Source organism: Oncorhynchus mykiss, chromosome 3 (genome assembly GCF_057628025.1).
Source record: "Oncorhynchus mykiss isolate SJ-2025 chromosome 3, ASM5762802v1, whole genome shotgun sequence".
In the NCBI taxonomy this organism is placed as follows: Eukaryota; Metazoa; Chordata; class Actinopteri; order Salmoniformes; family Salmonidae; genus Oncorhynchus; species Oncorhynchus mykiss.
In genome coordinates, this window is record NC_143024.1 from 2322018 (window position 1) to 2334155 (window position 12138).

The window sequence follows — 12138 nt, forward strand, 5'->3', positions numbered from 1 at the left end:
TACTTGCTCCTGGTGGGGCTTGAACTCATAACCTTGTCATCTAATTGCTGTATACTGCTGTATAAGTACAACACGCTAACAGATTGCACCACAGGATCCATCAACAACACTCACTGATCACCATATTTTGCAGAAACTGGGCTGTACGATATTCAAACCAAGTCAAGATCACCATTGAGGTACCTGGCTAGCTCAGTCGGTAGAGCATGAGACTCTTAATCTCAGGGTCGTGGGTTCGAGCCCCACGTTAGGTGATTATTTTCTCTGCCGAAGCACCAACTCACTTCGCAAACAACCATCCGCTTGGAATTTCGAGCAGGCTTGCCTCCCTGCATAGTTGGTGATACAGAAGGCTATGAATATGTATTCTATCTCTGCCTGCACTCTGACCTGTCATCTGAATGACATACCTATTACCAATGAATTGTACTCCTAAATGGCTTGAATAAATTATCATTTTCCGGACAAGAAATAGAAAGGCAGAGGCTTCAAGAACAATACTTGCTCCTCGTGGGGCTTGAACTCATAACCTTGTCATCTAATTGCTGTATACTGCTGTATAAGTACAACACCCTAACAGATTGCACCACAGGATCCATCAACAACACTCACTGATCACCATATTTTGCAGAAACTGGGATGTACGATTTTCAAACCAAGTCAAGATCACCATTGAGGTACCTGGCTAGCTCAGTCGGTAGAGCATGAGACTCTTAATCTCAGGGTCGTGGGTTCGAGCCCCACGTTAGGTGATTGTTTTCTCTGCCGAAGCACCAACTCACTTCGCAAACAACCATCCGCTTGGAATTTCGAACAGGCTTGCCACTGCATGGTTGGTGATACAGAAGGCTATGAATTTGTATTCTAGCTCTGCCGGCACTCTGACCTGTCATCTGAATGACATACCTATTACCAATGAATTGTACTCCTAAATGGCTTGAATAAATTATCATTTTCCGGACAAGAAATAGACAGGCAGAGGCTTCAAGAACAATACTTGCTCCTGGTGGGGCTTGAACTCATAACCTTGTCATCTAATTGCTGTATACTGCTGTATAAGTACAACACGCTAACAGATTGCACCACAGGATCCATCAACAACACTCACTGATCACCATATTTTGCAGAAACTGGGCTGTACGATATTCAAACCAAGTCAAGATCACCATTGAGGTACCTGGCTAGCTCAGTCGGTAGAGCATGAGACTCTTAATCTCAGGGTCGTGGGTTCGAGCCCCACGTTAGGTGATTATTTTCTCTGCCGAAGCACCAACTCACTTCGCAAACAACCATCCGCTTGGAATTTCGAGCAGGCTTGCCTCCCTGCATAGTTGGTTGATACAGAAGGCTATGAATATGTATTCTATCTCTGCCTGCACTCTGACCTGTCATCTGAATGACATACCTATTACCAATGAATTGTACTCCTAAATGGCTTGAATAAATTATCATTTTCCGGAAAAGAAATAGACAGGCAAGAAGAATACTTGCTCCTGGTGGGGCTTGAACTCATAACCTTGTCATCTAATTGCTTTATACTGCTGTATAAGTACAACACGCTAACATATTGCACCACAGGATCCATCAACAACACTCACTGATCACCATATTTTGCAGAAACTGGGATGTACGATTTTCAAACCAAGTCAAGATCACCATTGAGGTACCTGGTTAGCTCAGTCGGTAGAGTATGAGACTCTTAATCTCAGGGTCGTGGGATCGAGCCCCACGTTGTGTAATTATTTTCTCTGCCGAAGCACCAACTCACTTCGCAAACAACCATCCGCTTGGAATTTCGACAGGCTTGCCACCCTGCATAGTTGGTGATACAGAAGGCTATGAATTTGTATTCTAGCTCTGCCTGCACTCTGACCTGTCATCTGAATGACATACCTATTACCAATGCATTTTACTCCTAAATGGCTTGAATAAATTATCATTTTCCGGACAAGAAATAGACAGGCAGAGGCTTCAAGAACAATACTTGCTCCTAGTGGGGCTTGAACTCATAACCTTGTCATCTAATTGCTGTATACTGCTGTATAAGTACAACACGCTAACATATTGCACCACAGGATCCATCAACAACACTCACTGATCACCATATTTTGCAGAAACTGGGATGTACGATATTCAAACCAAGTCAAGATCACCATTGAGGTACCTGGCTAGCTCAGTCGGTAGACCATGAGACTCTTAATCTCAGGGTCGTGGGTTCGAGCCCCACGTTAGGTGATTATTTTCTCTGCCGAAGCACCAACTCACTTCGCAAACAACCATCCGCTTGGAATTTCGACAGGCTTGCCACCCTGCATAGTTGGTGATACAGAAGGCTATGAATTTGTATTCTATCTCTGCCTGCACTCTGACCTGTCATCTCAATGACATACCTATTACCAATGAATTGTACTCCTAAATGGCTTGAATAAATTATCATTTTCCGGACAAGAAATAGACAGGCAGAGGCTTCAAGAACAATACTTGCTCCTGGTGGGGCTTGAACTCATAACCTTGTCATCTAATTGCTGTATACTGCTGTATAAGTACAACACGCTAACAGATTGCACCACAGGATCCATCAACAACACTCACTGATCACCATATTTTGCAGAAACTGGGCTGTGCGATATTCGTACCAAGTCAAAAATACTATTCAGGTACCTGGCTAGCTCAGTCGGTAGAGCATGAGACTCTTAATCTCAGGGTCGTGGGTTCGAGCCCCACGTTAGGTGATTGTTTTCTCTGCCGAAGCACCAACTCACTTCGCAAACAACCATCCGCTTGGAATTTCGAACAGGCTTGCCACTGCATGGTTGGTGATACAGAAGGCTATGAATTTGTATTCTAGCTCTGCCGGCACTCTGACCTGTCATCTGAATGACATACCTATTACCAATGAATTGTACTCCTAAATGGCTTGAATAAATTATCATTTTCCGGACAAGAAATAGACAGGCAGAGGCTTCAAGAACAATACTTGCTCCAGGTGGGGCTTGAACTCATAACCTTGTCATCTAATTGCTTTATACTGCTGTATAAGTACAACACGCTAACATATTGCACCACAGGATCCATCAACAACACTCACTGATCACCATATTTTGCAGAAACTGGGATGTACGATTTTCAAACCAAGTCAAGATCACCATTGAGGTACCTGGCTTGCTCAGTCGGTAGAGCACGAGAATCTTATTCTCAGGGTTGTGGGTTCGAGCCCCACGTTGGGTAATTATTTTCTCTGCCGAAGCACCAACTCACTTCGCAAACAACCATCCGCTTGGAATTTCGAGCAGGCTTGCCACCCTGCATAGTTGGTGATACAGAAGGCTATGAATTTGTATTCTATCTCTGCCTGCACTCTGACCTGTCATCTCAATGACATACCTATTACCAATGAATTGTACTCCTAAATGGCTTGAATAAATTATCATTTTCCGGACAAGAAATAGACAGGCAGAGGCTTCAAGAACAATACTTGCTCCTGGTGGGGCTTGAACTCATAACCTTGTCATCTAATTGCTGTATACTGCTGTATAAGTACAACACGCTAACAGATTGCACCACAGGATCCATCAACAACACTCACTGATCACCATATTTTGCAGAAACTGGGCTGTATGATATTCGTACCAAGTCAAAAATACTATTCAGGTACCTGGCTAGCTCAGTCGGTAGAGCATGAGACTCTTAATCTCAGGGTCATGGGTTCGAGCCCCACGTTAGGTGATTATCTTCTCTGCCGAAGCACCAACTCACTTCGCAAACAACCATCCGCTTGGAATTTCGACAGGCTTGCCACCCTGCATAGTTGGTGATACAGAAGGCTATGCATTTGTATTCTAGCTCTGCCTGCACTCTGAGCTGTCATCTGAATGACATACCTATTACCAATGAATTGTACTCCTAAATGGCTTGAATAAATTATCATTTTCCGGAAAAGAAATAGACAGGCAAGAAGAATACTTGCTCCTGGTGGGGCTTGAACTCATAACCTTGTCATCTAATTGCTTTATACTGCTGTATAAGTACAACACGCTAACATATTGCACCACAGGATCCATCAACAACACTCACTGATCACCATATTTTGCAGAAACTGGGATGTACGATTTTCAAACCAAGTCAAGATCACCATTGAGGTACCTGGCTAGCTCAGTCGGTAGAGCATGAGAATCTTATTCTCAGGGTCGTGGGTTCGAGCCCCACGTTGGGTAATTATTTTCTCTGCCGAAGCACCAACTCACTTCGCAAACAACCATCCGCTTGGAATTTCGACAGGCTTGCCACCCTGCATAGTTGGTGATACAGAAGGCTATGAATTTGTATTCTATCTCTGCCTGCACTCTGACCTGTCATCTGAATGACATACCTATTACCAATGAATTGTACTCCTAAATGGCTTGAATAAATTATCATTTTCCGGACAAGAAATAGACAGGAAGAGGCTTCAAGAACAATACTTGCTCCTGGTGGGGCTTGAACTCATAACCTTGTCATCTAATTGCTGTATTTTTTTTTATTTTTCCTTTATTTAACCAGGCAAGTCAGTTAAGAACAAATTCTTATTTTCAATGACGGCCTGGGAACAGTGGGTTAACTGCCTGTTCAGGGGCAGAACGACAGATTTGTACCTTGTCAGCTCGGGGGTTTGAACTCGCAACCTTCCAGTTACTAGTCCAACGCTCTAACCACTAGGCTACCCTGCCGCCCCGTATACTGCTGTATAAGTACAACACGCTAGCAGATTGCACCACAGGATCCATCAACAACACTCACTGATCACCATATTTTGCAGAAACTGGGCTGTACGATATTCGTACCAAGTCAAAAACACTATTCAGGTACCTGGCTAGCTCAGTCGGTAGAGCATGAGACTCTTAATCTCAGGTTCGTGGGTTCGAGCCCCACGTTAGGTGATTATCTTCTCTGCCGAAGCACCAACTCACTTCGCAAACAACCATCCGCTTGGAATTTCGACAGGCTTGCCACCCTGCATAGTTGGTGATACAGAAGGCTATGCATTTGTATTCTAGCTCTGCCTGCACTCTGACCTGTCATCTGAATGACATACCTATTACCAATGAATTGTACTCCTAAATGGCTTGAATAAATTATCATTTTCCGGAAAAGAAATAGACAGGCAAGAAGAATACTTGCTCCTGGTGGGGCTTGAACTCATAACCTTGTCATCTAATTGCTTTATACTGCTGTATAAGTACAACACGCTAACATATTGCACCACAGGATCCATCAACAACACTCACTGATCACCATATTTTGCAGAAACTGGGATGTACGATTTTCAAACCAAGTCAAGATCACCATTGAGGTACCTGGCTAGCTCAGTCGGTAGAGCATGAGACTCTTAATCTCAGGGTCGTGAGCCCCAGGTTGGGTAATTATTTTCTCTGCCGAAGCACCAACTCACTTCGCAAACAACCATCCGCTTGGAATTTCGAGCAGGCTTGCCACTCTGCATAGTTGGTGATACAGAAGGCTATGAATTTGTATTCTAGCTCTGCCTGCACTCTGACCTGTCATCTGAATGACATACCTATTACCAATGAATTGTACTCCTAAATGGCTTGAATAAATTATCATTTTCCGGACAAGAAATAGAAAGGCAGAGGCTTCAAGAACAATACTTGCTCCTCGTGGGGCTTGAACTCATAACCTTGTCATCTAATTGCTGTATACTGCTGTATAAGTACAACACCCTAACAGATTGCACCACAGGATCCATCAACACTCACTGATCACCATATTTTGCAGAAACTGGGATGTACGATTTTCAAACCAAGTCAAGATCACCATTGAGGTACCTGGCTAGCTCAGTCGGTAGAGCATGAGACTCTTAATCTCAGGGTCGTGGGTTCGAGCCCCATGTTGGGTAATTATTTTCTCTGCCGAAGCACCAACTCACTTCGCAAACAACCATCCGCTTGGAATTTCGACAGGCTTGCCACCCTGCATAGTTGGTGATACAGAAGGCTATGAATTTGTATTCTATCTCTGCCTGCACTCTGACCTGTCATCTCAATGACATACCTATTACCAATGAATTGTACTCCTAAATGGCTTGAATAAATTATCATTTTCCGGACAAGAAATAGACAGGAAGAGGCTTCAAGAACAATACTTGCTCCTGGTGGGGCTTGAACTCATAACCTTGTCATCTAATTGCTGTAAATCAAATCAAATCAAATCAAATCAAATTTTATTTGTCACATACACATGGTTAGCAGATGTTAATGCGAGTGTAGCGAAATGCTTGTGCTTCTAGTTCCGACAATGCAGTAATAACAAGTAATCTAACTAACAATTCCAAAACTACTGTCTTGTACACAGTGTAAGGGGATAAAGAATATGTACATAAGGATATATGAATGAGTGATGGTACAGAGCAGCATAGGCAAGATACAGTAGATGGTATCGGGTACAGCATGTACAAATGAGATGAGTATGTAAACAAAGTGGCATAGTATAGTATAAAGTGGCTAGTGATACATGTATTACATAAGGATACCGTCGATGATATAGAGTACAGTATATACGTATGCATATGAGATGAATAATGTAGGGTAAGTAACATTTATATAAGGTAGCATTGTTTAAAGTGGCTAGTGATATATTTACATCATTTCCCATCAATTCCCATTATTAAAGTGGCTGGAGTTGAGTCAGTGTCAGTGTGTTGGCAGCAGCCACTCAGTGTTAGTGGTGGCTGTTTAACAGTCTGATGGCCTTGAGATAGAAGCTGTTTTTCAGTCTCTCGGTCCCAGCTTTGATGCACCTGTACTGACCTCGCCTTCTGGATGATAGCGGGGTGAACAGGCAGTGGCTCGGGTGGTTGATGTCCTTGATGATCTTTATGGCCTTCCTGTGACATCGGGTGGTGTAGGTGTCCTGGAGGGCAGGTAGTTTGCCCCCGGTGATGCGTTGTGCAGACCTCACTACCCTCTGGAGAGCCTTACGGTTGAGGGCGGTGCAGTTGCCGTACCAGGCGGTGATACAGCCCGCCAGGATGCTCTCGATTGTGCATCTGTAGAAGTTTGTGAGTGCTTTTGGTGACAAGCCGAATTTCTTCAGCCTCCTGAGGTTGAAGAGGCGCTGCTGCGCCTTCTTCACGATGCTGTCTGTGTGAGTGGACCAATTCAGTTTGTCTGTGATGTGTATGCCGAGGAACTTAAAACTTGCTACCCTCTCCACTACTGTTCCATCGATGTGGATAGGGGGGTGTTCCCTCTGCTGTTTCCTGAAGTCCACAATCATCTCCTTAGTTTTGTTGACGTTGAGTGTGAGGTTGTTTTCCTGACACCACACTCCGAGGGCCCTCACCTCCTCCCTGTAGGCCGTCTCATCGTTGTTGGTAATCAAGCCTACCACTGTTGTGTCGTCCGCAAACTTGATGATTGAGTTGGAGGCGTGCGTGGCCACGCAGTCGTGGGTGAACAGGGAGTACAGGAGAGGGCTCAGAACGCAACCTTGTGGGGCCCCAGTGTTGAGGATCAGCGGGGAGGAGATGTTGTTGCCTACCCTCACCACCTGGGGGCGGCCCGTCAGGAAGTCCAGTACCCAGTTGCACAGGGCGGGGTCGAGACCCAGGGTCTCGAGCTTGATGACGAGCTTGGAGGGTACTATGGTGTTGAATGCCGAGCTGTAGTCGATGAACAGCATTCTCACATAGGTATTCCTCTTGTCCAGATGGGTTAGGGCAGTGTGCAGTGTGGTTGAGATTGCATCGTCTGTGGACCTATTTGGGCGGTAAGCAAATTGGAGTGGGTCTAGGGTGTCAGGTAGGGTGGAGGTGATATGGTCCTTGACTAGTCTCTCAAAGCACTTCATGATGACGGATGTGAGTGCTACGGGGCGGTAGTCATTTAGCTCAGTTACCTTAGCTTTCTTGGGAACAGGAACAATGGTGGCCCTCTTGAAGCATGTGGGAACAGCAGACTGGTATAGGGATTGATTGAATATGTCCGTAAACACACCGGCCAGCTGGTCTGCGCATGCTCTGAGGGCGCGGCTGGGGATGCCATCTGGGCCTGCAGCCTTGCGAGGGTTAACACGTTTAAATGTCTTACTCACCTCGGCTGCAGTGAAGGAGAGACCGCATGTTTTCGTTGCAGGCCGTGTCAGTGGCACTGTATTGTCCTCAAAGCGGGCAAAAAAGTTATTTAGTCTGCCTGGGAGCAAGACATCCTGGTCCGTGACTGGGCTGGGTTTCTTCCTGTAGTCCGTGATTGACTGTAGACCCTGCCACATGCCTCTTGTGTCTGAGCCGTTGAATTGAGATTCTACTTTGTCTCTGTACTGGCGCTTAGCTTGTTTGATAGCCTTGCGGAGGGAATAGTTGCACTGTTTGTATTCGGTCATGTTACCAGACACCTTGCCCTGATTAAAAGCAGTGGTTCGCGCTTTCAGTTTCACACGAATGCTGCCATCAATCCACGGTTTCTGGTTAGGGAATGTTTTAATCGTTGCTATGGGAACGACATCTTCAACGCACGTTCTAATGAACTCGCACACCGAATCAGCGTATTCGTCAATGTTGTTATCTGACGCAATACGAAACATCTCCCAGTCCACGTGATGGAAGCAGTCTTGGAGTGTGGAGTCAGCTTGGTCGGACCAGCGTTGGACAGACCTCAGCGTGGGAGCCTCTTGTTTTAGTTTCTGTCTGTAGGCAGGGATCAACAAAATGGAGTCGTGGTCAGCTTTTCCGAAAGGGGGGCGGGGCAGGGCCTTATATGCGTCGCGGAAGTTAGAGTAACAATGGTCCAAGGTCTTTCCTCCCCTGGTTGCGCAATCGATATGCTGATAAAATTTGGGGAGTCTTGTTTTCAGATTAGCCTTGTTAAAATCCCCAGCTACAATGAATGCAGCCTCCGGATAAATTGTTTCCAGTTTGCAGAGAGTTAAATAAAGTTCGTTCAGAGCCATCGATGTGTCTGCTTGGGGGGGGATATATACGGCTGTGATTATAATCGAAGAGAATTCTCTTGGTAGATAATGCGGTCTACATTTGATTGTGAGGAATTCTAAATCAGGTGAACAGAAGGATTTGAGTTCCTGTATGTTTCTTTCATCGCACCATGTCACGTTAGTCATAAGGCATACGCCCCCGCCCCTCTTTTTACCAGAAAGATGTTTTTTCCTGTCTGCGCGATGCGTGGAGAAACCTGTTGGCTGCACCGCTTCGGATAGCGTCTCTCCAGTAAGCCACGTTTCCGTGAAGCAAAGAACGTTACAGTCTCTGATGTCCCTCTGGAATGCTACCCTTGCTCGGATTTCATCAACCTTGTTGTCAAGAGACTGGACATTGGCAAGAAGAATGCTAGGGAGTGGTGCGCGCTGTGCCCGTCTCCGGAGTCTGACCAGAAGACCGCCTCGTTTCCCTCTCTTTCGGAGTCGTTTTTTTGGGTCGCTGCATAGGATCCACTCCGTTGTCCTGTTTGTAAGGCAGAACACAGGATCCGCGTCGCGAAAAACATATTCTTGGTCGTACTGATGGTGAGTTGATGCTGATCTTATATTCAGTAGTTCTTCTCGACTGTATGTAATGAAACCTAAGATGACCCGGGGTACTAATGTAAGAAATAACACGTAAAAAAACAAAAAACTGCATAGTTTCCTAGGAACGCGAAGCGAGGCGGCCATCTCTGTCGGCGCCGGAAGTAGAAGTATACTGCTGTATAAGTACAACACGCTAACAGATTGCACCACAGGATCCATCAACAACACTCACTGATCACCATATTTTGCAGAAACTGGGCTGTACGATATTCGTACCAAGTCAAAAATACTATTCAGGTACCTGGCTAGCTCAGTCGGTAGAGCATGAGACTCTTAATCTCAGGGTCGTGGGTTCGAGCCCCACGTTAGGTGATTGTTTTCTCTGCCGAAGCACCAACTCACTTCGCAAACAACCATCCGCTTGGAATTTCGAACAGGCTTGCCACTGCATGGTTGGTGATACAGAAGGCTATGAATTTGTATTCTAGCTCTGCCGGCACTCTGACCTGTCATCTGAATGACATACCTATTACCAATGAATTGTACTCCTAAATGGCTTGAATAAATTATCATTTTCCGGACAAGAAATAGACAGGCAGAGGCTTCAAGAACAATACTTGCTCCTGGTGGGGCTTGAACTCATAACCTTGTCATCTAATTGCTGTATACTGCTGTATAAGTACAACACGCTAACAGATTGCACCACAGGATCCATCAACAACACTCACTGATCACCATATTTTGCAGAAACTGGGATGTACGATATTCAAACCAAGTCAAGATCACCATTGAGGTACCTGGCTAGCTCAGTCGGTAGAGCATGAGACTCTTAATCTCAGGTTCGTGGGTTCGAGCCCCACGTTAGGTGATTATCTTCTCTGCCGAAGCACCAACTCACTTCGCAAACAACCATCCGCTTGGAATTTCGACAGGCTTGCCACCATGCATAGTTGGTGATACAGAAGGCTATGCATTTGTATTCTAGCTCTGCCTGCACTCTGACCTGTCATCTGAATGACATACCTATTACCAATGAATTGTACTCCTAAATGGCTTGAATAAATTATCATTTTCCGGAAAAGAAATAGACAGGCAAGAAGAATACTTGCTCCTGGTGGGGCTTGAACTCATAACCTTGTCATCTAATTGCTTTATACTGCTGTATAAGTACAACACGCTAACATATTGCACCACAGGATCCATCAACAACACTCACTGATCACCATATTTTGCAGAAACTGGGATGTACGATTTTCAAACCAAGTCAAGATCACCATTGAGGTACCTGGCTAGCTCAGTCGGTAGAGCATGAGAATCTTATTCTCAGGGTCGTGGGTTCGAGCCCCACGTTGGGTAATTATTTTCTCTGCCGAAGCACCAACTCACTTCGCAAACAACCATCCGCTTGGAATTTCGACAGGCTTGCCACCCTGCATAGTTGGTGATACAGAAGGCTATGAATTTGTATTCTATCTCTGCCTGCACTCTGACCTGTCATCTGAATGACATACCTATTACCAATGAATTGTACTCCTAAATGGCTTGAATAAATTATCATTTTCCGGACAAGAAATAGACAGGAAGAGGCTTCAAGAACAATACTTGCTCCTGGTGGGGCTTGAACTCATAACCTTGTCATCTAATTGCTGTATACTGCTGTATAAGTACAACACGCTAGCAGATTGCACCACAGGATCCATCAACAACACTCACTGATCACCATATTTTGCAGAAACTGGGATGTACGATATTCAAACCAAGTCAAGATCACCATTGAGGTACCTGGCTAGCTCAGTCGGTAGAGCATGAGACTCTTAATCTCAGGGTCGTGAGCCCCACGTTAGGTGTTTATTTTCTCTGCCGAAGCACCAACTCACTTCGCAAACAACCATCCGCTTGGAATTTCGAGCAGGCTTGCCACTCTGCATAGTTGGTGATACAGAAGGCTATGAATTTGTATTCTAGCTCTGCCTGCACTCTGACCTGTCATCTGAATGACATACCTATTACCAATGAATTGTACTCCTAAATGGCTTGAATAAATTATCATTTTCCGGACAAGAAATAGAAAGGCAGAGGCTTCAAGAACAATACTTGCTCCTCGTGGGGCTTGAACTCATAACCTTGTCATCTAATTGCTGTATACTGCTGTATAAGTACAACACCCTAACAGATTGCACCACAGGATCCATCAACACTCACTGATCACCATATTTTGCAGAAACTGGGATGTACGATTTTCAAACCAAGTCAAGATCACCATTGAGGTACCTGGCTAGCTCAGTCGGTAGAGCATGAGACTCTTAATCTCAGGGTCGTGGGTTCGAGCCCCATGTTGGGTAATTATTTTCTCTGCCGAAGCACCAACTCACTTCGCAAACAACCATCCGCTTGGAATTTCGACAGGCTTGCCACCCTGCATAGTTGGTGATACAGAAGGCTATGAATTTGTATTCTATCTCTGCCTGCACTCTGACCTGTCATCTCAATGACATACCTATTACCAATGAATTGTACTCCTAAATGGCTTGAATAAATTATCATTTTCCGGACAAGAAATAGACAGGAAGAGGCTTCAAGAACAATACTTGCTCCTGGTGGGGCTTGAACTCATAACCTTGT

At 45.0% G+C, this 12138-nt stretch overlaps 3 non-coding genes across 3 annotated transcripts; all 3 read left to right on the plus strand.

The window, feature by feature from the left end:
- The first annotated feature begins 1175 nt into the window (after window positions 1–1175).
- On the plus strand, window positions 1176–1248 carry trnak-cuu (transfer RNA lysine (anticodon CUU)). The gene has a single exon. It is a non-coding gene; the product is annotated as a tRNA-Lys (tRNA).
- A 1411-nt stretch (window positions 1249–2659) lies between these two features.
- On the plus strand, window positions 2660–2732 carry trnak-cuu (transfer RNA lysine (anticodon CUU)). The gene has a single exon. It is a non-coding gene; the product is annotated as a tRNA-Lys (tRNA).
- A 7083-nt stretch (window positions 2733–9815) lies between these two features.
- Window positions 9816–9888, plus strand: trnak-cuu (transfer RNA lysine (anticodon CUU)). Its single transcript has one exon. It is a non-coding gene; the product is annotated as a tRNA-Lys (tRNA).
- Window positions 9889–12138: the final 2250 nt, after the last annotated feature.